This window comes from Crocuta crocuta, unplaced genomic scaffold (assembly GCF_008692635.1).
Source record: "Crocuta crocuta isolate KB4526 unplaced genomic scaffold, BGI_CrCroc_1.0 scaffold64, whole genome shotgun sequence".
Lineage (NCBI taxonomy): Eukaryota > Metazoa > Chordata > Mammalia > Carnivora > Hyaenidae > Crocuta > Crocuta crocuta.
This window is the reverse complement of record NW_027530640.1, coordinates 10,403,579-10,422,078: the sequence shown is the minus strand read 5'-3', so window position 1 is coordinate 10,422,078 and position 18,500 is coordinate 10,403,579. Positions and strand designations below refer to the sequence as shown.

Here is an 18,500-nt window from a genome sequence, read left to right as displayed (position 1 = left end):
ATGGAACCTGACTGTCTTCATACTATGTTGAGTGAATAAATAGATGAATAAATACACTGATAAATCCCAGTTATCTTTCTGTTTTTGTTGTTTCAGCTCAAGAGTTGGTATAGGGTAGCCTCGAAACTGCTCATGAAGGCAAAAGTGATCTAGGAGACAAAGTCTTCTGATGGAAATTTTGATTTAATCATTTGTTATCAAGATGTTGAAAAATTGTGCTTACCGAGAATAGGTGATAAACAAGCTTCTGAAAGATAAAACGAGAGTAAAGAGAGAATTTAAATGATGGTTAATTTAGTTGGGAGAAGGGGCCATGTTATATAAGGAATAACATGAATAAAGCAAATGGAGAGTTGAGTATAATTTGGAGTCACAGGCTATAAATTCTGTAGAAACCCAAAAAGGTACATAATGGAATGCACACTTGAAGGGTAGTGGAAGAACTGTTTTTGTCCTGTTCTACCATTGAATTGCTCTGTGATTTTGTGAAAATTACTTCTCTGGCCCTTAATTCTTCATCTCTATCCCATTCTCTGAATGGGAACCATTTTTGAGTCATTAATCCTCTGGTGGTCTTTTTTTCTCAAGAAAACTTTTTTTTTAATCTCGCTAATTAAAATGAATATTACGTTATAAACATAAAAAGTATTATTGTAGAAAAATACACAAAGATTAATAGTTTTCTCTGGGTGATGAGAATATGGGTAATTTAAAATTTCTTCTTTATGCTAGTATCAAATTATATAATAGAGGTTTTCCTTCCTGAATGTGATGTGCAAATAAATGTTCAGTTAGTTAATATTTAAATGAATATATTTTCATCACTTGGTGCAAGAACTGTTCTGGGCTTGAACCCTGGCTTGTAGCATTGATTAGCTTTGTAACCTTGAGCAAGGCATTTAGTATTTCTGAATTTCACTTTTCTTATAAAATGGAGGTAAAAATGCATACTTCAAAAGGTTGATATGAAGATTAAATGAAAGGTTGCATATGAAGTATAAGCAGCGTTTGGCATGAGGTAGATCATCACACTTGTTACTCTTCCCTAAATTAATTATTTAGTAAGAAACTTTAAAAAAGTATTTAGGAATCTGTGCATCATCATTAATTTGTTTTACTCTTGAAAAATGTTTATTATCACATTTTTTCCCTGTTTGTATACCAAGAACTAAGTGGGAAGATAGTTAATTTATGAAAATAAACCATTTTTTTCACAGCTATTAAGACTATTGTTTCATACACACACAAAACAAACCAAGAAAACCCTATCTTTTCATTTTTGGTTGTTTTGTTGAAGAATCACTTGGATTTGAAATAATTGTTTAACAATAGAAATTTCTGAGCCTGTAACAAATCAGCTATCAAACTTTAAAACATGAATTAGATTTAAAGGTTAATTGAAATAAAAAGCAAATCAAAAAGCTTGTGACAATACTTCTCCTCAGAATCTGGAAGTCCTCAGAGTCTGCTATCTCCTCTTTCTCTCTGTACCAGTGAACTTGAACTGTGGTTATTGCCTGGATGCGGCATTCAAATGCGACAGACTGACCACTGGTTGTAGAGATGTCTTGAAGATGCTGAAGAACAAACAGAATTCATAGAATAGAGAAAACTCCTTCACCATATGCGATGATTTGAGATGCCTGCTGTAGTAAGTATGCTTTTTGTCATAGTTATTGACAACCAACTGTCCTTTAATCAAAATAAGGAGTTGCTGGGAAGCTTTTGTGCTGTATAATGTGCTTGACAGTCACATGGAAGTTACTTTTATCTTAATTTCATGGAGAAAGTTGTTATTTTCTTCCCCAAGAGCCATTTTTCAAAATAGGAAACCAGTTAGTTGAAAACTCTTCCCTTTTTTTAAATTATTTTCTTGAGTTCATGTATAGTCATAGATTTAAGTTTTATTACTGGTCAGGTAGTGTGGGCAGTGTTTATAATTTGTTAAGGATTCTGAATCATGAATTAGAGGACTTGGACCAAAATCTCAACTCTGCCACTAGCTGATTGACACTGATTGTAGGACCTTGGAAACTTTTTTTTTTTTTTTTTTTTAGATTTTATTTTTAAATAATCTCTTTATTCAACATGAGGCTCGGACTAATGACCCTAACATAAAGAGTTGCGTGCTCTGACTGACCCAGCCAGGTGCCCCTGAAGAATGTGGAAGCTATTTAAAAAAATTTTTTTAATGTTTATTTATTTTTGAGAGAGAGAGAAAGAGAGGGAGAGAGAAACAGAGCCCAAGTGGGGAAGGGGCAGAGAGAGAGGGAGACACAGAATCCAAAGCAGGCAGGCTCCAGGCTCTGAGGTGTCAGCACAGAGCCCGACAGAGGGATTGAACCCACGAATTGTGAGATCATGACCTGAGCCTAAGTCAGACGCTTAACTGACTGAGCCACGCAGGAACCCCAGAACTTGGAAACTCTTAATCTCTGTGGAATTCAGGTTCTTTATCTGTGAAATAAGGCTACCAAAATGCTCAGCCTTTGTTGAGGTTTTGAGGCTTATTTAAGATAGATAATCTGAAAACCTTCTTTAAAGAGTGCAAACTTTTCTTTAAAGAGTATACTTTAAACTCTTCTTTAAAGAGTATACTGTTATATAAAAAATATATAAAAATAGGTGGTTTGATCTCACAATGCATATATGAATGGGTGGCATTTGTGTAAATATTCACCTTAAATCCTGATTCCCCTCCTTTCCTGTTTTCAGCTCCAGAATCCTCTAGAATCTAGAATTACATTTCAGATTATAACTCCAGAGAGGGAGTATCTGAGGTCCTTCTATCAGGTGAGACATAGTGACCACCAGCTCAGCCCTTGAGGCCTGATGCCCAGGGCTGCATTATCACAGGGAAGAAATGCAGTAGGAAACTTGTAGAAATAATAAACACATATTGCAGACAGCTTCTGCTGCAAGCAGGCTTCCAGAATCTATAGTAGTGCTCCTTCTTCTTCTTCTTTTTTAAGTTTATTTATTTATTTTGAGAGAGAGAGAGGGAGAGAGAGAGAGAGAATGAGAGAGAAAGAACACACATGCATATGAGCAAGGGAGGGGCAAAGAGAGAATGAGAGATCCCAAGCAATCTCCACATGGTCTATCTCATGACTGTGAGATCATGACCTGAGCCGAATTTGAGTCAGATGCTTAACTCCCTGAGCTACCCAGGCACCCCATGCCTTATTCTTAATGACATTGTTTCCTGTGGCTTGCATTCTGTATTTGGTACACGTTAAGTCTCTGCCCTGCTTCCCATTTGAGCCAGCAAAAAGCAGTGGTTCCATTTCTGTCAGTTTTGGAGACTGGGGCGCAGTGAGCCCAAAGGTTTCAACCTTACTTTGGTTTGGCCTTGTTGATTGAATCCTGCTATTTCCAGTAAATGATACAGGAGCCTTCTTAATCCTGTCTCTCACTGTTCGCCAAGCAGGAAATAAACATAGCTTTACTTACTGATTTCTTCAAAAGGGCATCTTATGGCTAGTTTGGAGAATTGGATAAACCATGAGCTCAGGTAGAGAATCGTCTACTTGGAGAGGACAGTCTAAACATTGCCCGCCACAGCTGGAGATTGACCTAGATTGTCTAAAGAGTATAGGATAAACCCTGAGTTGCTCTGTGACATTGAACAGTAATCTCTCCCCTTCTGGTACTCACTTTTTGCATACATACAACAGTAATTTCTGAGGTTCTTCTTAGTTTCTCCTTTTCCTTCTTACTGCTTTGATAACACCTACAGTTTATCTATAAAATAGATAAACTAAACTTCACCATGTAGTATGGGTAGGTTACCTTGGTGAACACAGGGGCTACAACACAGGTGGATCCAGACAGGCTGCTGCAGGGACTCAGCATCTGGTTTAAGAAATAGAAGAGAGAATATCATCCACACTGTCAAGGTCCTGAAACCTAGGTACATGGTGGCTATGTACTGACTGAATCACTTTTAGCTGCTACCACCCACACCCCAGATTTCCTCTTTGACAAGGATAAAGCTTCTAATTTAAATGTCCTTTGGGATATCTGTTCTTGTGCCACCATTTTTTTTCCCCTCTCCTCCAACATTCCATCAGCTGAGATGGTGTAATATAACACTGGGCAATTATATGTAGGAAATGAGTTCTGGCAATTATGTAGAGACTGTATATAAAGGGCATAAATAACTGGTAAGTTTTACAGACTAGGTTTTTTTTTCCCCCTCCTCTATACAGTTGCTCTTCTCTTCTCTTCTAGGCTTTTGTAAAGGCATCTCCCTGCCCCCTTCCTCTCTTTTTTTAATTAAAAGGGAATTCATTCCATGGATAGTTGGAATACTCTTTTATGGGACTGAGCTCCTAGAAACCAACTGTCTCTTATGGTCTGGCACATAGACAAATGGCCGACCTACAGAACTACCAGTGGAGTTATTTCTGAGACCCATGGATTTCTTTCTTGTTCTTTTTTGAGGTCATGCAGCTGGAGGCTCTCCTCATGTATACTTTTCAAGATTAATTCCTCTTTCTCTGGGTCTGTGTTTCTATTACTGGTTCTCCTCAGAAGGCTTTAAAACTGAACATACCCTTTGGGGGTCAATATACAGTGGTTGAACTAAGGTGGAATAACTTGATCTGATGTTGGAGGTTTCATTAACCAGGGAACTGATGGTCAAAGAAACTCTAGTGGTTTTCTTCTTTATCCTGTTGTAGAAACAAAATCAAACACAGTCCAGTGTAAGAAAGATTAGACGCAGCTTTGATAGAAATGCTTCACTGTATTCATTTGAATATATCGCATTTTTACTTATAATCCTTATTTTTCCTTTTGATTTGCATTAGAATTTTTGCTTTTTTCTTTTCAATCAATTGGTAGATTATGGCTCTTAATAGTTTTGCTTTAAATTTCCTTTGTCTTAGTCTGATATCAGTGAGCTGTTACTGAACACTTAAATTATGTAGAATATATAATTTATAAAGCAAATAATCACATTAAAGTTTGTCTGGGAAGGTTTAGGACTTTTTTGGTGTATTTATTTTTAAATTTTTAAAAAAATTTTTATTTTTGATAGAGAGAGACAGAGCTTGAGTTGGGGAGGGACAGAGAGAGAGAGAAGGAGACACAGAATCTGAAACAGGCTCCAGGCTCTGAGCTGTCAGCACAGAGCCTGATGCGATGCTTGAACCCATGAACTGGTAGATCATGACCTGAGCTGAAGTCAGATGCTTAACCAACTGAGCCACCCAGGCACTCCTGGTGTATTTTTTTTAAAGTAGAATTTCCCCTATATTCCTATCACAACAAATGCACATTCACGTGCACATTCTGTACTTACTCTGACATTTCTGTACCATATTCCAAGCACAATCACAGAGAGAAACCGTTTTCTTCCCTCTTCCCTTGTAAGAAAGAGAAAAAAGAAATTCTGTCTGGATCTCACTGGATTTGAATAAAATTTAACTGTATTGTATTCACACCAGGATCAGAAAATTAGTTACGGGCAGTAGGTCAGTCTAGAACATCTGAATTCTTGACTAAGCAACTTTAATATGAAATACTTTAATATTCTGAGTTTAAAAAATTTAGATGTTTACCTTTACAGAGCTATAGCAGTTGTTCCCAGAAGATGTATTGAGTCACTTCCCCAAAACAACATTTCAGAGGGCAGATGTTGGTGTCTGTGAATTTGTGTTTTGGTCCAAAGTCTTCAACGTATTTATTGTAATAAGAAATCCTTTGAAGCACATTGAAGGGGGTTGTCAATGTTCATGTTATCTCTATGAGTAAGTACTTAGTAGAGAAATATATCTTGGTTCTTAGTATCAAGAACAATCAGGCCTCTGTGCTAGTACTTTGGTTTTCCTCACAGGTACTGCAAGTCTTACTATTGATTATATGTCCCCTAATATAATCAATACTAGATTATATGTAATGTAATCAGTATATATATTGTGTTAGCTATTTGAAAGTCTAGTGGTCATTTCATAGCCAGTAATTCAACAGAGATTAGAGTCAGGATCTCTTAAATTTGTAACCTGATATTTTCCCCCCAGCTATGTCTATGATGATTTATTTACCCAAACCAACATTTAGATCACATGACCCCACAAAGAACTTTTATGTTATTTCCAGATGGAAGAGTCGGAAGAGATATACAGACTAGCCTGAATAATAAAATATTGTTATTTTCAGAAAGCCATTGGTTTAAGGAAGTAGAATATTTGAAATTGTACCTATTCTAGAAAACCCAGGCTCAAAGGCAATACTTGAAAAATATTTTTTTAATGTTTATTTGTTTTTGAGAGGGAGGGAGGGAAGGAGGGAGAGAGAGAGAGAGAGAGAGGCAGAGAGAGAGGAAAACACAGAATTTGAAGCAGGCTCCAATCTCTGAGCTGTCAGCACAGTGCCTGATGCGGGACTCGAACCTACAAGCTGTGAGAGCATGACCTGAGCCGAAGTAGGACTCTTAACTGACTGAGCCACCCAGGCGCCCCTATACTACAGTGCTTTAATGGAAAAAAAAATTAGTTCCCACTTAAAAAAATCTTCTACATATAGTGTTTGATGTCATCCATTAGGATAAGATTAATCTCCTTTTAATACATAATCTCATAATTCTTAGTGGCTTTTTCAGTCATTAAAAATTCCCTCATCATCTTGAAGTTTTATAACCAAAATTTTGGCAATGTAAAATATTTCCTAGGGGCACCTGGGTGGCTCACTTGGTCAAGTGATTGATTTATATTATTTTATAAATTACAAGATTAAAAAAACTGAATAGGAGACGCCTTTTTTTTTTAAGGATAGTTAGCTCTTTCTTTTCTTTTTTAAATGCTTATTTATATATTTTTGAGAGAGAGCAGAGGAGGGGTAGAGTTGGTAGGGGGAGAAAGAGAGGGGCGAGAGAGAATCCCAAGCAGGATCATCACTGTCTGCGCAGAGCCTGACGTAGGGCTTGAACTCACTGAGAGTTCATGACCTGAACTGAAATCAAGAGTAGGACGCTTAAGCCATGCAGGTGCTCCAGTTTTTTTTTTTTAAAGAACAGATAGAATTATAATTCAGTAGTTCAGAAGAAGATAAGTTCAGTTCTGTGAGTGTGCATATGCTAAAGGAATTGCATACATGCATAGATTACCTTTATGTGCAAAATTGGTTCCAGAGTCTGTACCTAAAGACTCTCTAAACAGGGTAGAATCAAACCTTGAAGTGTTGCCTGTATTTATTTAACTTGGATCATTTTTCTAATGAATGAAAACTTCACAAACACCTCAGCCTTTGAACCCTTGAGTGCTTTCTGACGTATCCTATGCCTAGACCCCAGGAGCAACACAAAGGATTTTAGAGTTAGCTGTCGCACTGAAACTGTATGAAAAGATCAGCCATGCAGAAGACATGTAATAGTAATATAGAAACTACCTAACAGTGCTGTAAGACCTCAGAGGTGTTAATGTCATAGATATTAAATACTGCCAGTGACCTCGCAGAACCGCACATAATCAATCACCAAAAGGCTGTTAGAAATAAATACTATGACCAAAGGATGAAGAAGCTAGACCAGTCTGAGAAAACTTCATGCCCAGAGTAGACCTTCAACAGAACTTAGAAGGATATTAATTGGAAAATATGAAGAGTGTAGGTATGTGAGTTCGGATGGGAGTTTGTTGTAGTGAGGTGAATACTTGTGGGGGGGTGGGTAGAAAAAGGAAATAAATAAATAGGGAACATTAAACTGTGTGCCAGATAGTGTGTTTATCTCTTTATGTCACTTGTGGAGAAAGCATTTCATAGCCATTCAGTGGTGAGGAACACTCTGGGATCAGCTTGCCTGGAGTTACTATTTATTAAGTATATTAGGCTTCTCACTAAGCCTCATGTTTCCCATTCTGTAGAATAGTCACAATAATAGCTTTTATTTTAGAGTTGTTTTGAGGATTAAATGAGATCACCCACAGAAGTACTTAATGCATACAGGTACCCATATCAAGCACTCAATAAATGCTAGTTGCTATTATTATTGTGATAGTGGTTGTTATGTAAGATACAGGTAAGTTCCACCTTTCATCAGAGGTTTCTAATTTAGCTCTCTTTGATTTCCTTCTCTTGTGAACTTAAAAACCTCTTTCGTACCCTTTTGTTTTTAGTTATTTGCTATTGTGTACTTTCATTTGGAAACTCCTTAAGATATTAAAGACCTTTTCAAATGTCTCCCCTCCTCAAAGTATCTAGCCCACTGTTGAACAGATAGTAGGTGTGTCACTGATTGATTTCATAGACAAATGCATAGGGAGATGCTGTTAATATCTTAGGAGGTGTGTGGTATTTTGCGCTGTTACCTTCAACCCCATCCTACAAATAAAAGCAATTGAAATAGATTACTTCTCTTCTGATGTTGGCAGTAAGTCCTCATACCACACCAGCCATCCTAGGTGGAGATAACCAATCACCAATCACCAGTCATTGCAAATCAAGAAAAAACGTGGGAATCTTGCCTGTCATCTTCAAAAAATAAAACGAAGGGCCAGAGAGGTTGTATTATTTGCTCAAGGTCACACAATCTGTTGGTACAGGAGTCAGGATTAGAATACAAATCTTCTGTCTTCTAGCACAATCCATATATACCTCTAGCAAATAGATTCTGTATTACCAGATAAATGTAAAACTGTGGATATTCCTCTCAATAGTTGAGACTGTAGTGATTGTTTTTTGTTTTTTAATCAGGATCCATTGTATTTATGGCTCTCAATTCAGTGGGTAATGAAACAGCCCTTCTACTTTCTTGGTAAGCTCCATGAAGTCAGAGACTTAGTCTACTTTGTTCACTCTTGTATCCCTATTGCCTAGAATAGTGCAATTGGCTGATACTTCAGCTGAGAATGTTTGTGTGGCTTCTAGAGACTCTAACCTTTGAGTGCTAGACCCTGGAGAGAAACTCTGTATACATCAGGGACACTCTGGCTGTGGCAGGAAGATAAAAATGAAATGCTTCCCCTCATGGGAAAGGAAGGATCAAGTGAGAGAGTGTGCATGAAACTTTTGGAACATCTTGGAAGAAACATGCCTTATAAATAAATATAAGGTCAGTTGGTTCAAGAGGCTAGAGTTTCCTCTAAGCCCCTTGGCACATCTAGAAGAAACTAGAAAATATCAACAGAATAGTCTTGGTGGTGGATGGGATTTAGGTTTTTGCCCTGCTTGAAATTGTCCAATGTCCCTAGACAAATGAGATTAAAAAATCCAGTCCCTATAAAGGGAAGATGACACTGTGCCTCGTAACATTCCAGATGCTTCCTGTTGTAAGCAGGAACAATCAAACTTCCTGGGCAAGGCACCAGACAGCCCATGCAGTCACTAAATCCACGGAGTGAGGAAGTCTGGCAGGACTTCCTCTCTCCTGTCCCTGATCTTCCAGCCAGTGAAAGGAGACGGTGATAACTAATGGAACCAAGAAGTACCCTGCATCTTACTTTGGGGTATGCCACTGGTTAGCATGAAGTAAACAATCTGTGTCTGAAGATTGTATCGAAAAAGATAAAAATATAGAGAGGACAGGTAATTTGGGAGAGAGAGTGCTAATTCAGGATGAAGAAAATCTATATTTTGATTCTAGACCAGTCAGTTAGTTGTATGACCTTGGGCAAGATCCTTTGGGGTCTCAGTTTTCTCATATCTAATAAGAAGCGAGAACTGAGATGGTCCCTAAGATTTCTTCTATGTCTATTAGCTCTTTTAAATTTTTTTAAATTCTCAGGGCGTGATTTTGCTTTAAAATCTCTGATTTCTGTAATTGCCTGAGCAGATGAAATTCCATCAGAGAGTAAGATAAAGAAAGATGCACACTGGACCTAAAAGCAGAAGTGGTCAGCACTTAGGTCAGCACTCCAGAACCCAGAGGTCTGAAAGATGAGCTGAACTTTAGAAATTACTTAAATGGTTAAAAAATCTTACTTATTTATGAAAACAAACCTTTCAGAACTCACTTGGTTAAGTGATGAATCAAAACTCAATGTGAGAGCAGTACCTCTCCCCTACTTCCAGAAAAGGAAGAATTTTTAAAAGAAAGTTCGTTTTAAAATGCTGAGTTCTTTTGGTAAAGCTACTGTAGTCTTTGCACTCAATTCTCATGTATTTTCCTCTAGGGAATAGAAAAGGAGGCTTCCAAAGGGAAACAAACAAACAAACATACAACCTTTTGTTTGACTGCTATGAAATAATGCCACTCTCCAGAGTATTGAAGTGAAAATGTGGATTCAATATACATGTGGGCCATACATACGACTTGTCCTGAAGAGTTCCTTCTTGATTTTAGGTAGTACTCGGGATGTCCTTGAGAGAAAAAATAGCCAGGGATTTTACTTTCATGATGAGTTATGCTAGCAGGCTTCATGGCTCACGTAAATGGTAACCTTTGCTGCATGTAACCCTAGCTCTTTGTAAAGAGAAACAGAATTAGACTCCACCAAATGAAGAGTCCAAGAGCTTGGCAGTCTTACCCTGGAAAGATGACAAGATATGTAGAGATCACACAAATGAACAATGCTGATGCCCTTATAACATTGTCTGAATAGCTAGGTTGACTGCAGAGTTATACTAGTAGCTTCATGGATATAATATAGGTACAGCAGTCTGAAAAATAGAACATTTGAGCTGTATAACAGTGAACAACTGATGAATCTGATCGTAGCTACATTAGGCAAAAATTGGGGAAAGAGAAGTGATGTAAGGCAGATTAGCAACATACAAGGTTTCAGATGTCTTAAAATGTCATATTATAGTGATAAAGTTTAGTGAAAATTCACACAGCCCAAGTTGGTGCATTCTTCTTAAGTGTTACTTATTTCACTTGATGGAGAAATTTATTGTGCTCTTCCAGTATGTTTTCTTTAGTTTGCCTATTTTATTATTAAGTGTTTATTTTAGATGTTTATCTCTTGCTTGATAACAAGTCCCATACTAAGTAACCTATATTTACAGAAAGCTAATTAATTTGTCCACCAAGCACCAGATACCATGGATGACACAGAGCAAGAGGAGGAAGAAGAAGTAGTTGAGGAAAGAAGTTCAGTTAGAAAAGGAGTTGTGAGTTGTGTACATGTGTGATGATTTCTGTCACTTTTTAAAAAAGTGTATTTATTTATTTTGAGAGAGACAGAGCAGGGGAGCGACAGAGAGAGAGTGAGAATCCCAAGCAGGCTTCTTGAGGTTGGTACAGAGCCCAACGTGGGGCTCAAACCTGTGAGAACATGACCTGAGCCAAAACCAATAGTTGGATGCTTAACTGACTGAGCCAATCAGGTGCCCCTGACTTCTACCACTTTTTGAACAAGGACACAGCCTCTGCTCTCTGTGGCCCACTGGTGCCCTGCAGAAATGAATAGATTTGGCTTGTGAACATACTCAGGTTTTAAGGGAAGATGGTGTTTGACACTTAACGTTTTGGAAAGTTCTTAAGAAAGTTGTAGTACATAGGAAGTTGTACAAATGGACCTTCTCATTTCTTCCCCAGTTTATCTAGACCATTTTCTAGCAATAGTGGGTTTTCATTTTTCCAGGTATCTTTATGCTTTATCATACTACCTTCATGCTTGGCTCTGTCTCTCCATTTTTGTTCTTTCTGTCTTGCTTTCTCAGAAAGAAAAAAAAAAGAAATCACCTGTTTGTATATTTATTTATTTATTTATTTTTATATTTTTAATATAGTTTATTGTCAAGTTGGTACCTGTTTGTATCTTTAACAGATTAAAGTAATGTGAAGGGTGGGTTATTGTTTTCTAGACAACTGGAGATTTTACTTGATCATACTTAATGTTTTGCTCTTCCCCAGTGTTTGTCAAAATTCTTGGTTTTATACAGTTTCAAATAGGAGATCTATACTACGGAGATTAGCAGTCATGTCTCTTCATGTTAGTATAAAATATTCACTGTCCTAGTTGATGGTTCTCCAGTAACTAAATGGTGTTTTGATGCAAAACTACTAAGTCTGTGCGGGTCTTTATTTTAATTTTAATTTTTTTCTGAATATTTTTGGGAGTATAGTTGACACATATTACATTATTTTCAGGTATACAACATAGTGATTCATCTATTTAACATCTTTTTGTGTTACACGATTCTCTTCATAAATGTAGCTACCATCTGTCACCATTTGATGCTATTACAATATCATTATTATATTTCTTATGATGTGCCTTTTATTCCCATGACTTATGTAATTTATAACTGAAAGCCTCTGTCTCCCACTCCCCTCCATCCATTTTGCCCATCTCCTCACCAATCCCCTTCTTTTGGCAGCTGCCAGTTCTTTGTATTTGTAGGTCTGATTCTGCTTTTTGGTTGTTTGCATTCATTTGTTTTGTTTTTTAGATTACATGTATGAGTGAAATCATACGGTATTTGTCATTGTCAGTTTGACTTATTTTACATAGCATAATATGCCTCTAGGTCTGTCTGTGTTGTTGCAGATGGCAAGATATCCTTTTTTATGGCTGTGTGTATATGTATACTACACAGATGTACACTACATCTTTTTTTATCCATTTGTCTTTCTACAAAGCTATTATTATTATTATTATTTTAATGTTTATTTATTTTTGAAAGTTAGAGGCAGAGTGCAAGTGGGGGAGGAGCAGAGAGAGGAGGAGACACAGAATCTTAAGCTGACTCCAGGCTCCCAAGTTGTCAGCGCAGAGCCTGATACAGGGCTTGAATTCATGAACCATGAAATCATGACCTGAGTGAAGCTGGACACTTAACCAACTGAGCAACCCAGGTGCCCCAATACAAAGCTATTTTAGAAGATAACTGCTACATTCTAAGTAGCATACAGATTTGTTTGTCTATCTGTGTGTCTCAATCTTTACTGGTTTACTTGTTGTCAAGGTCCACATGGCCATTCTCAGAATGCTTCTCCAACAAAAGATAAGATGCCTGGACATGAGTAGGAATGTCTCTACTTCCTCTCCCTGGTGCTGAGATTCTAGTGGGTTTGGAAAAAACTGGGACATATCTTGAAACTCTTGTTGACTAAGGGGCTCTTCTGAGGTATATGGTCTTTCTTTTGTGATTGTTGTTTTAGGTCAAGGAGTTGGAGAAGCATTAGCTAGGCAGGCAGTTCATTTCTGTTCCATGTGTTGTCAATTGGGGCAGCTGGGCCTAGAAAGTGCATTTTTCCAGGATAATTTCCTTACTACCATGTCTGGTACCTCGATGCTGCTTGGTGTCTGTCTTTCTGTTTGTCTTCCTTTTTCTCTCTTCACATGGAATCTCATTCTCCAGGACCTCTTCTTGTGGCTTGGGTTTTTCACATGATGGTGGCCCCGGGGTAGTTGGATTTCTCACCTGAAGGCATAAGGCTCTAAGAGCAAGTGTTCCAATGATATTTTTTCTTTTTTTTTTTTGAGAGAGAGAGGGTGACAGAGTGAGAGAATCTTAAGCAGACTCTATGCCCAGTGTGAGGACCCAACTCAAAGCTTGATTTTATGACCCTGAGATCATGACTTGAGCCAAAATGAGGAGTTGGGTGCTTAACCACCTGAGCCACCCAGAGGCCCCTGTTTTTTGTCTTTTGAAGAAAAACTTCTCTCACTTTGTTTTGTTGTGATTTTTTGGACCATTAGTTGTGGCACTACAGGAAGTAGTTGTCAAAGACCCAATTTATAGAATTCTTCTTATAAAAAAATCTGGTCTTATGGCTCAAATAGTAAGATAAATACATGTTTGGTTTGAATTATGTGGCAAGCTACTTTTTACTGAGTTTTGTTAGAGAGTTTTTGAATTTAGCTCATGGTTGGGTTTGGTAGATTTTTTTTCTTACTTGAGCATAAAATACTGAAATTGAACCATCCCTGGGGCAAAGGAGTAGTGGCAGAGGCCTAGACTCTAGGAGAATAATCTGCGATACCTTCTGGTCTCATTCTCCAGCACTGGCAGTGACTGTGCTGATGAGGGATGTCAGGAGAAAAGTTGACTAGAGGTAACTGTATTGGAAGCAGTCAGCCACTTTCAATCCAACTTTTGGCAGACCTGCCAAATTGATGAAAGTTTATATTTGGTAAGCTCTCTCCACCTCTGTTGTCACTTACTCTCCAGAACGCTTTGCTGTAGTTACAGAGTTTTCTTCCTTTAGATTGAGTCCTCCAAAGCTATCACTTCCTCAAGCCCACGTCAGAACTTACCTGCTTTATATATATTAATCCTCTGACAAAATGGTGCAAAGATACCAATTTCTCCATGAATGCGTTCCAGCCTTTCTTTTGTCTTTAAACAGTAAGAGCCATTACTTTAGCCCACGTGATAACCTCTCCATTGGTAGCACTCTGAAGTAAATAAGCCAGTTGGCAAGTCATCTTGGAGGTGAGGGAGATTAGATTCCTTCTAAGGTCTTTCACATCCTGCTAATTTCAGAAGAGACTAATATTTAACCCTAAATCTTGTATTCCTTTGATATTTCACCTAACACAGAGGATATTTGTCCTTTTCTATGCCACTGGCTTGAGTATGTAAGTTTTTATGTTGTAAGGTCATGCCTGATTTTTAAAAGAGACTGTTTCATTTCTATTTGCCCTACACACACATAGAGTTATTGCCAAGAGGAATACTGTGTGCACAGGACAGCTAAGACCACATACTGTCCTTAGTTGGGAGTCAAGTTACCTACCCCATGGATAGTGGCATGTTCTAGAGTTATGTGTAACTAGAAGAGTTCCAGAGAGGAGATTCTGTAGAGAGGAGATTCGGTAGCATTAAGCAGGCTTTGCAAATTAAAAAAAAAAAAAAAAAAAGAGAGAAAGAAAGAAAAAGAAAAGAAAACACCATATATAATCTGTTCTGAGCTTTGATTTTTAACAACTATAAAATAAGATTAATACCCAGGCACTGTATTAACCACTTTATATGCTTTTCATTATTCATTCTTCGCTAAACCCCAAGATGTACAGATATTATTATTCTCATTTTACAAAGAAGGAAGCATAAGCTTATACAGGTTATACAAATTGCCCAACGTCATACAGCTAGTAAGTGGTGGAGCCAGGAGTAAAATCCACACAGTCCATATCTAGGGCAGAGAGCTTTTCACTTCTCTTATGAGAAATATACTTCTCTGACCTGCACATTTCTTGGGAAATCAGAGGAAATGGTACCTATGTTATAACAAACCTTTGGGTTCAGGAAGGACCTTAGAAGGATGAACAGAAATGTCCACTAATAATCTCATACACAGGACACTGGGTCAGAAAGTTAACTCCTACAGTGGTCTCTGTTTATTGCTTAGATGTATAAGAAAATGTATGATGTATTGAAATAAATTGAATGGTATGGTGTGCAAAAGGCTATTTGCAAAATGTGGGAGAGATGTGTGGTAACTATAATGATTCCATTTTTGTGATGTGAAATAGCATTGGGTCAAAGCCCCAAAGACCCATATCAGAGACCTTGGCAGAGGTAAAATTGAAAGTGTGTTCAGTGAATGAAAATATTTATTTCATTAATCCAAAGGGCAGATTCTCCCTATGTCCTGCCCCTTCACTACAGAGTATGATATGATGATGCCCCACCTCACTTCTCTCCAGAAAGTTCCTAAAGAATTACACACAGGAGGGAGACTCTTGCTGATGAGGACAGGTTAACAGGACATATTTCTCTCCTAACTTTCTTCTTTTAGCACAGATTAATTTAGCTCATTGTCACCTTGGCAGTGTTGAACCGTGTGAAAGACTGAGAAGCTAAGTACAGACTAGGGGAGAGAAGTGTGACAGTGACAGCTCATGGAGGCAAGGAGAAATTTGAAGTGCCAGGAGATGGGGCGGGGGGGAGGTTGCTGCGTGGGGCCTGGGTCATGATAGCAGACACATGTGCAGAGCAGGAGCTTTTCAGGGAGGTTACAGACAAGCTGGGGTTAAGAGAGAACTAAGAGAGGAAGTCAGGCTTTGCAGCTTCAGACTTAATCTCAGGGCTCTCCCTGGTTTGTGCAGTTACTTCTGGGACAGTGCAGAGGTGATGTTCCCTTGAATCATGGACTCCTTAAATATTAGAGTCCAAAATTACTTTAGAGCCCATCAAGTAAGTGTGGGTCCTCAGTTTTAGTTTAAAGGAACTTAGAGTGATTGTCTAGTTGACCCAAAAACAGTTTGGACATTAATGTCAGCCTTTAGCATCACTTTATTTTACAGTTTTCTTTCCTGTTAAGAATTCTATTTCTAAAAGACTATGTGCATGTTGTGGGTATGATTTCTGTGTTTGTTCTAATTCGTCAGACCATAGAGTGAAGGATGGTGATCCAGTTTAGCTTTTTAGCTGCATTACTGAAATCAAATTAGTCAATCTGTAGAAGTTTGTTGAGTATCCACTTAGTATATTCCTTAATTTCTGAGGGCTGAACAGCATATCTTAGGCACATACTTTGGATAGTCCTTTGCTTTCTAAGTGCTCACGTGTTCTGTAGGGGGATAAATAATAACAGTTTTAAGCACCGTGGAAGAACATTTGATAGTTTTACAATGGCTGTTAAAATTTTAAATGCATTTGCATCATCTGAGAATCTTATTAAAATGCAGATTCTGATTTAGTAGGTCTGGGTTGGGGCCTGAGATCCTTCATTTCTCACAGCCTCCCAAATAAAACTGATGCTGCTGGTCTACAGACTACACTTTGATAATTAGTATGACCAGAATCTTAACATTGGTTAAAATGGGAGGCGTGCATAGGGAATAACAAGTAAGTCAGTTTGACAGGAGAGGAAAAGTTGAGAAGATTGGTTAGGATCAGATCTCAAAGGGCTTTGAGCACCAGGGTAGGGATTTAGGTGATATATATCTTAAGGAATCATTGTGAGTTTCTGAACTGTGTATAGAATGACCTGACAAGACCTGCACTTAAGGGAGATATATCTGTCATCATGTATAGGACAGATGGGGTGGAAGTTTCATATTAACTATCAAGTAGCAGAGACTCAACTTCTGGCCCTTAATGCCAATTGAGAAAAAGTTGCAGAAAGGAGAGAGAAGAGAGCGCTTGCAACCAGGAAGCTACCTCTTTGACAGAGTGGCCCTGGGTAGGGGACTTGGATCATAAATTTGTTTGTATCATAAATTTCTTTAGTCTGTCCAAATTCTGAGAGATCCCTGTCATTCCCTTATTTATTTAAGGATGTAGTCATAAACTATGTACTTGGTAAATTTTTTTGCTAGATCCAGTTCAACCAAAATGTTTTGAGTGTCGGGTACAGTGCTTTGCTGTCTCAGGAATCTGTGTATTTCCCGAAGTGTCCTAATGCAGGGTCCTGCCCTTCATCAAAATCATTGTAATATTAATAGATGAAGGTAGGAATTCATCCTGTTTAATTCTTACATTTTGCCATAAGATAGTTAAAATAGTATATCCTTGATAAGACTATTTTAAAAACAAGGGCATGATGAACACAAAATATAGGATTGTGGTTACAATTGAGGGAAGGTGGGTGGGGGTTAGATTTAGGGGAGAAGCACATAAATAATGTCGGTTATTGGTATTGTTCCGCTTCTTGGATTGAATAAGGGGGTCACAAGATTCCTTTTATTATTTCCTATAAATAAGGAAATGAAGCAGGAAATAAGGTAGAGAAGGGTCAGGCATGTTAATCTATAATTTATAATATAAATTATTATATGTGTTCTGCACCTTAGGTCCCTTTTAAAAAAAACATGCACATACTTATAATACTGCAAAGTACATCATGGAGAATCCATTATATCTAAAAAGTCTGCCAAAAGCAAGAGAAGGAAATTAAAATTGCCACCTCAGCCTACATCTGTGGAAGGCTTTTTTATGCAGTATGTCAAAATGTAGATAAATTGAATAGTTATCCTATGTCCAGCCTGAGATGTGTTAAAATCAGGTGAGGTAATAGCCCCTCAACAAATACACTGATATACTACTAATCTAAATTTCTCTTCTGCTTAGTAATTTACAGAGTACTTTCCCACATCAGAACATGCTTGCTTGCCATTTACTCAGTGTTACGTCCTTGGATTCTTAAACCTGCGGTCAGAGGTCCGTATGTATGTATGTATGTATGTATGTATGTATGTATTTAAGTATAGTTGACATACAATGTTACACATGTTTCAAGTGTACAACTTAATGATTTGACAGGTTTATACATTATGTTATGTTCACTGCAACTGTAGCTACTATCTGTCCCATTATATCAATATTACAATATCATTGACTGTAGGGTGGCCTGGTGGCTCAGCCAGTTAAGCATCCAACTGCCTCTTTTGTCTCAGGTCATGATCTCCTGGTCCTGAGATTGAGCCCTGTGTGGTGCTTCACACTGGGTATGGAACGTGCTTAAGATTCTGTCTCTCCCACTTCCTTTGTGGGCCCCCCCCCAACTCTTGATCTCCCTCAAAACAAACAAAAAACAATATCATGGTATTCCTTATGCTCTGCCTTTTATTCCTGTTATTTACTCATTCCATAACTGGAGGCCTAATGTCTCCCTCCTTCCTTAACCCATTTTGCCCAATTCCACCCCTTCCTCCCTCTGG

The 18,500-nt window shown here is 37.9% G+C and overlaps 1 long non-coding RNA gene across 1 annotated transcript in view; it reads left to right on the top strand.

The window, feature by feature from the left end:
• LOC144235220 (uncharacterized) overlaps window positions 1–18,500 on the top strand; it is a 54,353-nt gene that overhangs the window by 15,670 nt on the left and 20,183 nt on the right. Inside the window, exon 2 of the long non-coding RNA XR_013336166.1 lies at window positions 1,495–1,651. This is a non-coding gene — a long non-coding RNA (uncharacterized LOC144235220). The remainder of the gene's footprint in view (window positions 1–1,494; window positions 1,652–18,500) is intronic.